The sequence below is a fragment of the Protopterus annectens genome, chromosome 6.part1 (assembly GCF_019279795.1).
Source record: "Protopterus annectens isolate FY-2018-M chromosome 6.part1, PAN1.0, whole genome shotgun sequence".
NCBI lineage: Eukaryota > Metazoa > Chordata > Ceratodontiformes > Protopteridae > Protopterus > Protopterus annectens.
The window spans coordinates 101,091,801-101,107,158 of NC_056738.1; the positions used below are offsets into that span (position 1 = coordinate 101,091,801).

Here is a 15,358-nt window from a genome sequence, read left to right on the forward strand (position 1 = left end):
ACAAGATCCCAATCTGCATTAGGCAGAGCTCCTCGCTAACACTCTTCAAAAGAAACCTTGACGAATGGATGGGAAACAGAATGTTTACCTCGGGGATCACTTCAGTGGCTCTGCTGGACAGAGGCACAGGGAACTAATCTAAGGGGACAACACATTCTGGCTAGGCTTATAAATGCCTTCAGGTAGATAGCCTAGTACCCACCTATGAACCTATGAACCTATGTGGTATTATTATTTCATCTGTTTTGAACTTTAGACCTTCTATAAAATTGTATTCTTTTAAATGGAAATTGTATAATGGAAAATGATTAACTTGTAAAACATGAGTGATGATTGAACATATGTGGCTGAACAAGCATTGTAAAGTGAACACTAGCTATGAGAGACAGTCCAGTCACAAAACAAAAGAAAACAAAAACAGAAAATCCATGCAGCTGTAGCTACTGAAAATAAAAGCTAGAGTCACCATCTTCTTTGCACCCAAAGTGATGAAACAGCACTCATCCAGCTGCATCCTTATACAAAAACTTCTACCCTCCAAGGCACACACTGATGGTCAGCAAAGCAAAACTGCATAAAAATGTTTAAAAATTTTTGATTTGTATAGAAGATGTCAAGAGTCTACCAGCATTCTAATGTAAACAGCAGAATGTATGCAGACATCTGACTCCCTTAAAAATGTAGCATGAAGTGCTACATACATATTAAGAAACAATAAAATGACCCCTTGGAAAAATAAAATAGCCGTGCCTCTAAAGGGACTGTTATGAACAAACACCACACATATGCCTACACCCGTTGGAGCCTCAAGGGCAAAGCCCATAAGGCAAGCCAACACATTACTCAGGAGTCTTGTCATAGGGCACTCCAGTGTATGATACACAGATGCCCCACCCACCAGAATGAGCAAAGAGAAGGTAACGGTTAGTTGTTTACCTTACGCATGCACTCTGGTGACTACACCACAGGTAACAGTATGATTCTATCATAGTCCATGTGGGTGTTAGTGACCTGAGATGTATGGACTATATGCAGAGAGAGATTGTTGATGTCTCTGAATAATATATGTGTCAGGCAGGTATGTGCCTTGCATTTAGCAGCATTCTGTGTCCACCAAGGATGATGAAACAGTGTGAAGAAAAGATGATTGACTTCGATAATTGACTTAGTTTCTGTTGTCTTTCCAAGGGATACAGTATTTGTCAACATGGGAGGACATGGTTAGCAAACCATGTTGTTTTTCAAATTATGGTCTGCACCTGTCTCCCCTAGACATCTGAATATTGGCTAAAAATTTAACAACCACGCTTAGAGCCTTTTTTAGGCAATGCCTAATTGACAAACATACTGGCATAGCAAATAAAACTCAAAGAAACCTGAAGGTGTTAGGAACCTAAACAAGAAACTCCACACCCTACAAGCTATCCTCACTCTAGACAGTGTAGACATCTGTGCTGTTACTGAGACATAGGTTCATAGGTATGTACAAGGCTAGCTCTCCTTGTAGGCAACTATAAGCCTAACCAGTTTCCCTCAAAGGTGATTATCAAATCCTGTACTCTGTGTCTGTGAGGTAAAATACCTTTAACATTATGCCACCCCTACATCCTTTTGCCAAACCCTCCACCCAATGTAAGTGAATGAATTAAGGCAGGATTAGTAGTACTGTGGTGGTGGTGCTGCGGTAGCATTGTCACCTTACAGCAAGATGTTGTCCCGTTCGATTCTCAGCTAGAGCGTCTTCTGTGTGGAGACATGCGTGAATGGGCGTACCTTCATTGAAGGTTGTGCATCAGGGCTGGCAACTCGGCACGTAAAAATCTACTGCCAATCATTAGTGGACCAGAGTTCCGCTGTGGCGACCCCTAACTGGGAAAAGCTGAAAGACACAACAACAACAAGTAGGAGGTAAAAAAATCATTAGGGTGAAGTGGAAAGAGAATGACAGGGGAAGTGGATGGAGCCATAGGAATTATTATTATCATTATTATTATTATTATTTCCACTGTGAACTGTCACCATTTAAAGGCTACAGGGAAAGAAAACAAATTCATGGGCAGAAAAAGGGCCTAGGAAGGTTTCAAAGAATGGCAATTTAAAGGAAGACTTCAATCTGTGAGGTGTACAATGCAGTATTCCAGCCTCAAGGGTGGCAAAGGAAAAAAAAGCAGATGGAAGCAATAAAAAATATATAATATATGCTGTGTACAGGAGGTAACTGGAATGTCCAGAAAAGAGAAGCACATAAATGTTTATATTACCTTAGCAAAATTGCAGATTTTCATATAGTGGGTCACTGCTGCAGGAATTCCAAATCTGACTAGGATACAGATACTAGGTGAATATCAGTCACTAGCTCAAGCTTCTTCAAACTTTTTCAGCACTAAGACATTTCTATATATGTTATAATGTGCAGTTTTAACCATGGCAACTGAGGTATAAAAGAGAATATGCCACTTGCCCTTATCTGTTGTTTCTGGGATCTAAAACAAAAGGAAAACAGTGGTTGTGTACCAGCAAATGTTGCTGGAATGAGAGCAGGAAAAAAAAACTGGTGCTACTATATGACTTTAATAACATCTAAATTGTTGTTTAAAAAATGTCTAGATGATGTAATAGACACTTTGATCAACACCAGAAGAAATATAATGCAAGATTTCACCTAAAACGAAAATGAAAATGGTTTGCAAAGAAACTGGAGAAAGTTTCCGACAAGAAACAGAGACAGTAATACTTAAAGCAGACATGGTTTAAATCTGCAGAAAGTATACCAGCAATGCAAGGCTTCAGTTAAACCATCAGCTGCACAGACTGGGGCAAAAGGTGGAGGTGTCTTAATATATATTAGCAAAAGCATAACTCTATGTTGGTTAAATGGGGTTAAACGGGGTGATGCCCTGTGATTTATCCATGTGCAAATTCTAAAGACATGCTTCTGGAGCATTTCTCCCCGGGCCTCCGCTGAAAACAGGATCTATGGAACCTAGTCGGACTTTCCCGGTCAACAAATGTTAAATAAATAAAAAAATAAATAAATAAATAAATCACAATAGACAAAGTCCCATACCATATCTTAGCAAGCTATAAATCACCTATGTCCCTAGTATCCCATAGCTAATAATTACACCTACTGGAGACACTCACCATTAAACCAAATACCTTATTCATTGGATACTTTAGCTACTCCTTTGTAGACTATGAAACATACACTGCCTCCTACTTGCAGGCACAAATACTCTTGACCAGATAGTGTGCATACCCATGAGAGATTCAGACATACTGGATCTGGTACTCACTAATATGGGAGAGGGATGTCACAAACTCACTGGTGAGTTCAGACCGCAAAGCTGTCTCCTTCGAGATAAAAAACAACTCTTTAACCCAGCAAGCCCTGTAACAGTTAACCATTCCAAAGCAAACTACATCATTTTAAGTGCTAGTTTGTCAAAATTCATTGCACCTCTCAAGCCTGAGTTCACAGCAACCTATGCACAATTTTTCATAGAGACCCTTTACAACCATGTAATGGCTGTATAGAAGCTGCTGTACCTGCTAGAAATAAGTCAAAGCAAACCATGACACAGGTGAAATCTTAACCTTAGTAGGGTGTATAACAAAAAGAGAAAAAGCCATGGCCAAAATCAGGAAGAACAACTTCCACAGTAATAGGAGTTTTCTAATTAAATGAAACAGGAAACTAAGAGGACTAATTAAGTCCAACAAGGCCAGTTGCAAGGTCAAGAGAGCATCATTGGCTAAAGACAGTCACAAGGCCTTCTACATCCATGGCCAAAACCTCAAAGGCAGCACAAATTAGTGTGCCAAACTGGTGGTCATTGGTGCCACCTTCACTGAACAGAGCAACAATAGTGCTCAGAATTAACCCCCCACTTCCCCGCCCCTCTTTTGAAATACCATACCCCCCAAACTATTAACAGGGAGCAGGTCCTGGTAGTGCTGTCTAAGGCCAAAAATACAGTTTCAGTGGGCCCAACAATATCTCAGGATGTCTCCTAAGTAGCTTGCAACATGATCTATCAGAACCACTTGAGTCAATTTTCACTGCAGTATAGTTGACAAACTCACCAAACTGGGCATAAACCTCAAACTTGCTGGATTGCCAGTTGGCTGACAGGACCCAGGATTTCAGGATTAGTGATACCACCACAACTAAGAGATGGGTCACCAACAGTGTCCATGCTGGGACCACTCCTATTTGGCATCTACTTCTCATAGGTAAAGACTAATGTCAAGGGCCTTTGGCTGACCATTTTGGCAGATGATCGCAAATTTGGAGCTATCAAAGATTATCCCATAACACAAACATCTTACAAAAGAATTTAACACAGATAAATAATTGATGCCAAAGTCATAAACTAAAAGTCAGTGCCAAACATGCATTATAGTGCCTTTCGGGAAAACTACTACCCAAACTAATTACTCCATCGATAAGATAGCCCTAAGAGTTGACCTGGTAGTCATGGATCTGGGAACAGATGTAGACAGTAATCTGGACTTTGACCAACATGTGGCCAAGGTAGTAAGAAAATTATTCTATCTCACCCAACTTATATGTAAGGGCATGGCATCCAGGCCCAGGAAGTCATAGTGCCACTTTATTTAGCCTTTTTCAGACCCATCGAGTATAATCCCCCCTTCAGCATGTACCTGACCAGACATATGCAGCATTTAGAATGCCAACAAATATTCCATACCAGGAGAATCCAGGGAATAAACACATTGTCCTGTATGGATCGCCTTAAAGTCCTATCCCTATACTCTGTCTCCTACAGGTTACCGAGAGGCAATCTATGCCTGGCAAACATGGCATCCTCGTATCCAGCTCTGATGGACCTTTTGGATATCTGCAAAATTAACAGTTTCAGAACCACTAGATCTAAGTATTTAGGTTTTGCTAGTGACATAAGACATGATGGTGAGATAGATATGTGTCTGAGGGGATCCCATGCTCTGTGGCAGGCTCCCTATCCATGTGAAACAAAGTCCGTGCCTAACTGCATTTAAGCATAACCTTGACTAATGGTTGGGAAATTGGAAATTCACCATGGGTCTACCTCTCATGTCTTTGATATACAGAGGCAGACAGTAATGCCCAGACTAACATATCCTTCCCCTCACGTAACCTCTAGAAACCTCCTAACTAAAATATCCCTCCTAATAAATGCCCATGATACATTGGGACAGAATTGAATTGGATTGCATAGCTAGGTTTATAAAGGCCATGGTGGTCATTAGCCTGTTATATACCTATGAGCCTAAATGAAATAGTATAGGTACCCATGTTCATCTGTTTATTTATGCATTTATTTATTTATACATGTAGATGTCTATTTATGTATATAGTATGTATTCTCATTTTGGTACATAAGGCATAGATTTTTGAAAGCAGCATCATTTATTTATTCAGTGTTGTTTTTTATGTTTTAAAAATAGTGAAGAATGGGAAGTCACCTAAGTTGTTTTAATGAATTGTGCTGTAAGTAAAGTAATTATGTTAATGTATTTTAACTTCCATTCAAACATGTAGGTAAGGGAACATTTGTTTGTGCTGAAGAAGACAAATCAATTTCTTTTTAGCAATGTGAAATGAACTGCTAAATGTAAAGCTCAGCTGATGGGTTATATATACATCTTGGTTAATTGATATGCCCCCATACCATCTGACTTCACTGCTGTTGCATGAACTCATTCGATCCTCACATCAGAAGCAAGAGTTTGTTGGTGAGATTGCCTTCTAGGGAGCTATTGCATTTTTTTAGATAGTGGCCTAATCCTGCTCTTTGGTGGCTTGATGTGAGTGCCTGTCAAAGTGAGCTCCAGCTATATGGTCAGCAAAGCAGACAGATGATGAGTATTTGTGCCTGGCAGAACATATGCATGTTCCAGTTCATATGCTACATGTTGTGACACCAGGCCTCCTCTGCACATCAGCATGGCAGCAGACATGGCAGCAGACATGACAACGTACGCCCTTCAGCATTAGGTAAACAATGTTGGTCACTTGTTTGCACCCTTCCTGACTGGCTCCTTAAGTGACCTTGCTGTCCAAGGATCTGGGTTGCTATCAGGGTTCTATCCTTCTGTGGCATGAAGCCATCTCACTCTGCGAGAGCAGTTATATGAGAAGTTATGTCGTTACCTGGGGCATGAGAGCGTGTGAAGGTATTTTATGTTATTTTTAAAATATAAAAATAGAAAATAGGGTTTGGGAGCAGCTTGGTGGATATTTGATCATAAAATTTCTTGAATCAGCATCTTACAAAGTATTAATATGTAAAAAGATTTTTGATTCCGGGATATGATGAAACTTTTTAATGTTATGTATTTGTTTTATTATCATTTTAATTTTCACAATGGAAATGTAGTTTTCATGAAGAGTCAGATGTAAGCCTATACTGGACTAATGGGAAATTAATTGGAGTTAAATACTGGAAAATATTGTTTAAAGTCTTACAACTGTAAGCAATGTGAAACAGTAGCAAGGCTTACTCCATGTGGACAAGTAAACCATAACTGGGCTATGGAGTAGGAGTTGTTAGTTATCAGAAAAGGCATTCTATAAAATATAAAAAATCTTAACAACTGAAAATAAAAAAAAATCATAAAAAGATTTTTTAGGAGGAGCATTGTTAAACAATTTGATAAGAGATTGCTTTATGATATGTCATATTGTTTTCAGTAATTATTTATATTTCCGTAGTCTGTGTATATTAGTGGATATAGGGACCCTGCTGTTGTAAAATACATTTTGTTCTGTTACTTGTCCAGATGGAGTTAGCCTTGCTACTGTTTCATCTGTATGTCAGCATTGTTGCTTTGTCTTTTCCTTATTTGGGTAACTCATGTTTGAAGCAAAATTTTTGTTAGATTGAACTTTACCTTTAAAATACTAACCCTGCATCCATACCCACTCCTACTGAAAGTCATCTGTACAGCATGCCTGCATCCTTACAGTCTTGTAAGCTTGCAGCACATCCCAGAAGTGTTTTAGTCATTGATGACTCCATTATAAGGTGCACAAATGCAGTATTTATCAGGTTGTTAAAGGAAACGGTGACAGCTGTCTCTCTGATGTTAATATGAGGATGTCTTTAGGGCTGCTAGGTCCCTGCACTGCTCGAGATATGATCATGACCCAATGACCTATAGTTGCCTATAATGGGGGTGAATGACTTTAGGACATCTATCTTGGGGAAGATGCAAAGAGACATTATTTTTGAAATTTTTGCCCCCTTCTGCCTGCTGATCGTCAGACCCTCTCTCTATGTATCAGCTCAGTCGTTCCTTTCACCGGATGAGAGCTGACTAAGAGGGAGTCATCATCCAGACAACCTTCAGGGGTGATTTACAATTTTCCTTGTTTTTAAGCCAGTCCTATCCATATGCTCACTAGGCGAGGTTCTGGGGAGGTGGTGTTCAGTGGGCTGTCCATAGAGGATCCACACTCACTTCCATAAGGGATGTTACCTCCAAGCAACCATGACCCTCCCTCCCGCAGCATGAGTGGTGGTCTTTCCGGTCTTCACTAGTGAAAATGCAGTGCCATGCCTAGTGCATACAAACCCCACTCCCCCCTAGGAGAGGCAAGCAAGCTATATACATTCACTCTTTCACCTCCCTGCTTGGCTCCTTCAGTGACATAGCCAATAGTCAAACCCAGTTCATCTGGGTCACAGTTAGGGCTCCATCTCCTACACTGTGATGAAATTTAGAGAGGCATTGTTGAGCTCTCCACTCACATGTTCAAAGATGACAAGGCTCTGGCATTGAGCAGCAGCTTATATCCACTAGCAATGTTAAATAAATGTAATGATAAAATAATTTGCTTCAATAATTAGCTAGTAAATTGATGTTATTCTAGTGGAGTACAGTAGATATCTACAATCGGTAAAATAGCCAACAGATACCCTGCTCCCCATTTTGCCAGGTGCACTTTTCATCAGAGCCAAACCATGGTTAAATGGGGCCCTAGGCAAAATAATGGAACAACCCCCCCCTCCCCGCAGCCATTCCAGTATCCCATTTGGCTGCCTCTCCCCAATTACCATAAACATTTCAGTCTGCATATTATTTCCTTCTTTACTTTTACTGATTAGCGATTCTGGATTCAACTTATTTCAGGGTTTCTAAACACTGATGGCCATTTGCTAAACAAAATGGTCTCACACTAAAAACGTATCTAGCATGAATAACAATAAACTTTTCTTCCCTTGAAACTCACATTCATTGAAAATACTTCTGACCAGTGGTGGGTTAAGTTTACCCTGGGTTCTCATCTGTTTTCAAACCATGGGCCCACTGCACATTTTAGGACCATGCATAAATGTATGTGCTCTTTGATTTATCCTCCTAATTGTTATAAATTATACTTCTTTTAATACAGCAACATTTGTTTAAATTGAGTTTTAAATTTATGGTTTGAACATTTTTCCATTAAGCAGTGAAACAAACAATATGCCCCAATAATGATAAAAGTACCCATTTCAGAACATTTCAAATATATAAAGCTACTCAGACAATCCAACTCAGTAATCCACCAGTATCCATACTCAACAGTTTGGCCACTTTATTGGCTGTGTACATATTACATGTCCAGTTATGATAAAAATGGCCCCAGTAATGTACTCCTATTTGTTTTACACAAAGTCACATTAGTCTTGCAAATACAGACTAATGACTTTTTAACTTTATCAGCTGAGCAGGGTCACTCATTTTTTATCCACAGGCATCCCCCAAACCCAACAATTATAGCTACATTGTTGACTGTATCCTTCCCAGATGGATGTGTCAAAAAATTAACAGTAATAATGACCAAAGTCACATATTTCAAATGTGTTTCACACAGACATACAGTTGTACGAACTGGTCCTGCAAATCCAAATCAAAGACTGTGTAAAAATGACCAGATGATGAGCATAAGGTACTTTCATATACAGAGAGCCCTCCACCAGCAGTTATTGTCACTTTGTTGACTGTGTGCACATCTTATTGTTGTGAAGAAATAACTTACATGTATCTTATTTAGATGAACTGCATGAAATTGTATAGCTATCACTAGCATCATACCATAACAGTTTATTTAGAAGAGTACTTATGAGAGCATATGAAATATTAACTACATGATAACATAATGCTAAGACAATATTCACAATCTCTGCAGAAGTAAAAAAGTCATCTGAATAATTCCACATTAAAGAGAACTATTACTAATGCTGTGGTTGTGGCTGGCAAACCTTGCATTTCAGTTCTTCATCTACTAAGGCAGGGCTTGCCACCCTTGAACAATAAATTGTCTATGTTGCATTAAAAAGGGTGTTCTACTGATATTATAATAACATTTTCTGAACTAGATCAGCTGTGCAATAGAGGATGTCTGGTAAATGACAACAGATTCAGTTACTAGGCATTTAGCCCTGGAGACCATTATGGACCCTTGCCCAAATTCTCAATTGTTCCAAAGCACTATCTGGTTAAGTGACTTGTTCGCTCTCACAGTGTTGGTAAACGAAGGTAGAAAGATTCAAACCTGCATCCTTGCCACAGGAAGCAGCTTATTAACAAGTCAAAACTTTAGTCCTGTGCTGTAACTGCCAGAGAAACAATGTTTAACTAAATGCAGAAATCCTTTTTAATCCAATCTTGCAGGATCACATAGGAGGAAAATGACAACTGAGGGAATCAAGCCATATAATATGTGACAATCACTATATAATGAATGCTAAAGATCAAACGGATAATACTCCAAATAATGCAGACAATATTACCTGACAAATGTCAACCCCTTTGAAGGTACTGCAAAAATATATTACCAAAATGCAACCAGTTTAGAATATATTGCATAATCCAGGCGTATTCATGAATTAATTCCATTCTTTATTGCAGTGAATAAAACAATGCAATTAAAGGCAACATAAATGCTGCAGAAGCTTTTATTCAACTACCAAAAATCAGAAATGTTAGGGATTACATGATTGCAGGCACCTGTATCTTATTTTTGATCTCCATATATCTTACATGTCATCAAGAATAGTTATCTCCTCTGATATCACTCAGTACAAGTCTGACCTATTAAAATAGCTAATAATGCTATTTTGTTGCAGCATACACTTCCATGGTCAACAGAGTCAGGTCTTAGGTAATGGGGCCCTATGTAGAGTAATGAATTAGATTCCCACCAGCCCTACCAATATCCCACCTGTACTTCTCCATTTACCATAACACTTTTCAAACCTCTCATGTATATACTGTTTTCTCTTTTAATGTTTCAATTATCACAGAGATTTGGATTTCATTTAACACATATTTTAAATTTTACAGGGAAAAGAAAAAAATGCAACACTGTTCCCCTTCCTTGAAACTCACATTTATTGAAAATGCATCTGGCAACTCTAAAAGAGACATACTTGGATTCTTACTCGAATAGCATATAGTGAAATACTAATCAGCTTCTATGTGATGGGTGCAAGAATTCAAAAGACAACTGTATTAATGTGCTTGCTAACAAAATGGGACAGCCTAATGACACTTGTCCCTTTTCAGGAGCAGCCCAGGAGTACTGTCTGGCAAAGTAACTTAGCAGAGTCACATAGAATGAAAATTACAGCTGAGGGAATCAAGCCATGTGGTACAGAAAGCAGTTATTTTTTTCATAGCTGTTGCTGGACAACTGCTGTAGCTCAAACACAGTGCACTTCACACCTATGTGTCTGCAGGAAGCAGTTAAAATTAAAAATGTATTCATAGTTAAAATATTAAATTCAGAATTCATACTGTCCAATTTATTTGAGCTGAATAATAAACACACAGTCGATATTCAATATAACAATATAACAAGGAAACCAAGAATCATATCCAAAAACATAGTTTATATGATGATGCTCTTGTTTACTACAGTTAGTTTATTACAATTTCCTTCAATTACATCATAACTATTCTGGTTCATAGGTAATTACAAGATATGCAGTCGAGGGAACCACCTAGGAGCCTAGCCCAACTTTCCAGTTGCCTCAAAGCTATCTGCTTAAGTGAGTTACTCAAGGATGGGGCATAAATATGAGGCAAAATCAGAAATGTTCTACAAAACTGGAGACAGATAAGAGCAGACTACTCTTAATGTCTTAGAAAGTTAACAAAACATCACATTTTGCATCAATGTATAGCTTGTGAACCTTTAAAACTGTGAAACTATAATGACTGATAGTGACTGTAATTGACTGTAATCCTCCAAGATTTACCAAAGGTGGTAGGGCAGTTTGATGGATTAAGGCATTACCTTCTGTAGCTAAGGTACATGATTTGAGCCTGAGCAACTCATTTAAATAAACTGTCCTCTCTAACTGTGGCATTACACCCACACACACACACACACACACACACACACACACACACACACACACACACACACACACACACACACACACACACACACACACACACATATCTCACTTGTTCTGCAAAATTGCAATTCAGGAACCAAAGTAAATCTTTAGGTTGCCTAGTATGGCATTCAGCCTTGCATTTCACACCTCTGTTTTTGTATTCTGTTTAAAACTTTCGCTATCCTCCATAGTGTATAGTGCCTTTTTTTAGGCAGAGTTCACCAACATAGCAAATTAAAATACTGATAAGATGAAAGTAGCACTGCTAAATACCAGAATCTTTAGCAGCAAAATAAATGAACTTAAGGCCTTCCTTACCATCAAAGATACCAGCATTTGTACAGTGAGAGAAACCTACTCATACTTTATCCATCTACATCTCCAGCTACATACTGTGGGAGTAGACCCCACAGTCCTTCTACATTAAAAATGAGGATTCTACCTATTGTGCTACTAACAACACTTTAGTTATAGAATTCCCTGTATTCCAGGATACACATCATGTGTTCTAATCCAGTTGCACCTGGGGTGAGTATCTTTTTTTGTTCATAACCCCATTGTCTCTCAAAATGATTGTACATGATACAAATCTGGAACTGGTTAATGTCCTTGTAGCACTCAATAAAGTTAATTATCATATTATATCCAGTAATATAACCCCATCTGTGGCCCCATTAGAGTAAGCAGAATACCGTGACCAGTTAGAAAAGTTAACCATCAAACCAAATATTTTTCTTAATGGAGACGTCAGCTGTCCACACATATACTGGCAAATAGACACTACCGGTGGCATATATTCCCAGAGGTTTCTGCACTTTGTAAATACCAGTACACTTGATCAAAATGTGTCCTTGCCCACCAGAGTTGCCAGTCTTCTAGATTTTGTCCTCACTAATGAATCCTCCAGTTTTACCATCCTGCTTGTTATCCCATCCCAAGTAATTTCTGAGTATCTGACTATTACCTTCTCCCTGCAAATTTGCTTTGCTGTCCCTTAATAACTCCATTTCATATAGTGATTACTCTAAAACCAGTTGCTTACCTTTTACTGATTGTATTGATAATCAAAAATAGTGTAGCTCTCCAGCAAACCTTGTACCTAACACTGTTGCTTTCTCCTCTGATCTGATTTTAACCCACTTAAGGATGTTTTGAGGCATTTGTATTCATCTTACGCAAGCATAATAGAAAGTCATTAAACCCATGTGGTAGCCCGCCCTCATCAAAAAACTCTGTAACAAAAAAATAAAGCTACTGACCACCTATAAAAGTTTCCACTTAAATCAGTATAAAATGAATTTAAAATTAGTAATTCCGACAAGTTTACCATTAGTCCCCAGTCCCCAGGTGGAACAAGCACAGATAACACAGATTTTAGATAATGCCATTGTACACAATAACACAGCCCCAAGTGACTATGCATACAAGGACAATATAGACAATGGACTAGGTCCCCATATTACAATTGATGAGGGAGATGTCAAGATTTATAATTATAGCACCTATGAAGTACCACTAGAACTGGCGCAAGTATTCTCAAAAGGCATGAAGTTCATACCTGACAAATCACTGGATTTGGTGGATGTTTTGGTTGAAGTAAAGTTATTCCTAAGAAAAATAAATCTAGGATATTTTTCCAGAATAGGCCTCAACATGCATACATAAGTTCCGATTTAAGGAAAAAGTTCCTTTACACCACCTATGGTGAAAACATTGGAAACATTGGAGAAAGTGATCCAGGATGACATTTACAAGTTATATAAGAAATGTAAATATCGGAAAAAGGACCAAATTATGGTTAATAAAATACATTCATTGATTGACTCCATCTGTTCGGAAAATGTCAGGATTATGGTTGCAGACAAGGGTGGGGGTATAGTATTGTATGACCAAGAAAAATATAGCAACAAGATATTCAAAATACTTAATGATCCAACTCAGTACGAGGTATCTTCATTAAATCAGGTCAATATCGCCCATAATAGAATAGACTCTTATTTGGAGGAATTTTTATTGGACAATAGAGTTGACGAAGAGCTTTATAAGTTTTTGAAGGTTGAGTACCCCATCCTGGCAACTATAAGAGGCATTCCAAAGGTACATAAAGATCTGATTGATCCACCCTTCAGACCTATAATATCAGGTAAGACATTCCCATATGGTAAAGTAGTGGACAAAAGATTGAAACATATGTACAAATGTATACCACATATAATGAAGGATTCCTGGGAATTCCTGGGAATATTCAAACAGGAATTGTGGTCACCTAATATCATATTTGTCACTGTAGATGTTAAAGAACTGTTCTCCTGTATTCCTAAGAATGAAGGAATAGACAGCTTTATGCAGAGCCTTAACAAATTTAGTGGGTTACAACAAGAAGAGATTGCCCTACTGTCCTCATTTATGGAAATAGTACTTGACCATAATTATATCTTTTCAAGGAGAATATTATAAACAAATCTCAGGTGTGGCAATGGGGATGTATGCCAACATGGTTCTCCTAGATTGGGAAACAACTTACATTTTAAATACAAGTTGGATGAGCAAAATTAAAACTTATGTAAGATACCTGGACGATATGTTTCTTTTATGGACAGGCAATAGTCAAGAATTAGAAGAGTTTATAAATTACATCAATGGTACTACTAATTATTTAAAATTTATTCACCAATTTGATAGACAAGGAATAAACTATCTAGATGTATATGTCTATAATGATGGAAAGACATTTCAGTCCAGGATACATAGAAAAGAGACTTATAGCAATGGTTACTTGCATTACACTAGTGCCCATACATATAAAGTCAAGTACAATATAGTGAAAGGACAGTTAATAAGGGCAGCGAGGATGACATCAGATAGGGGTACTATGCTTAAAGAGGTTAGTTTTATGGTGGCCATGTTCAGAGAAAAGGGATACCCTGACAAGATGTTGGATGATTTAACAGCATATGTAACCCAGGAATGGGGTAGAAAATTTCCCCCACTATTAGGCATAGGTATTCAAAAGAACAATCCACACAACAATACAGAGGGTGAATATTATAATAGGGCCTGTATTGTGAAGTATGGACATTATACACAGCAGGTTAAGCAAATTATTACCAAACACTGGCACATTTTGACAAGCGATTCAGTGATTAAGGACAAAATCCCCCCTGTTCCCAATTTTGTGTATAATATAGGTAATAGCCTCAAAAGGCTTATAGAAATAAGGCAGAGTGCTATACAAGACACAAAGACCTTCAAAAGGTACTACTAAGTGTGGAGCTGTAGTTATTGTAAGTATATATAAGGCAAAAGCATAGTATTAAAGGACAGAAATAGAACTAAGGTTCATTTTAAACATGGTAATTGTTTAACTGGACATGTGGTATATCTAGCTATTTGTGACACATGTCAAAGTTATTATGTTGGAATGACGGACCGGTTTCTTAAAAATAGAATTTATGACCACACCTATTGCATTAAGAGAAACGATACCAATAACGCATTGTCCACATACTCAATAGCGAGACATGCACGGGTTTTAAATTTGGTATTTTGGATGTGGTCAGTATAAATCCTAGAGGAGGTAATACAAAGGCCATTGTGGGAGAAAAGAAATCAAGTGGCAGCTGGCTTGAGGCTGCCACACCACCTGGCCTAAATGAAGTAATTCCTACTAAACCCTTAGTGAGGGTATAATCTTGATTTTGTGGAAATATTGAGGCAAATAAAAAATGTTAGATATTATACAAGATAAGCTATCACTATGTATGTAACAACAGTTATTGTGTTGGTTGATTCTTTTTGTACTGCATTTTTATCAAATTATTTATCAAATTTTGTATTTTTTTTAGTATAACATATATATTTTAGTTATATTTTTTAATCCATAACAGCAGTATTTGCACATACAGTAATAATATGATTCATTTGTGAATACTGATGTGTCTCCAAGTAATATTTTAACA

The 15,358-nt window shown here is 37.9% G+C and overlaps 1 protein-coding gene across 3 annotated transcripts in view; it reads left to right on the forward strand.

Annotated features, from left to right (window-relative positions):
* The window catches only part of METAP1D (methionyl aminopeptidase type 1D, mitochondrial), a 1,999,572-nt gene that overhangs the window by 438,508 nt on the left and 1,545,706 nt on the right, over window positions 1-15,358 (forward strand). The gene's annotated exons all lie outside the window — the stretch shown is intronic.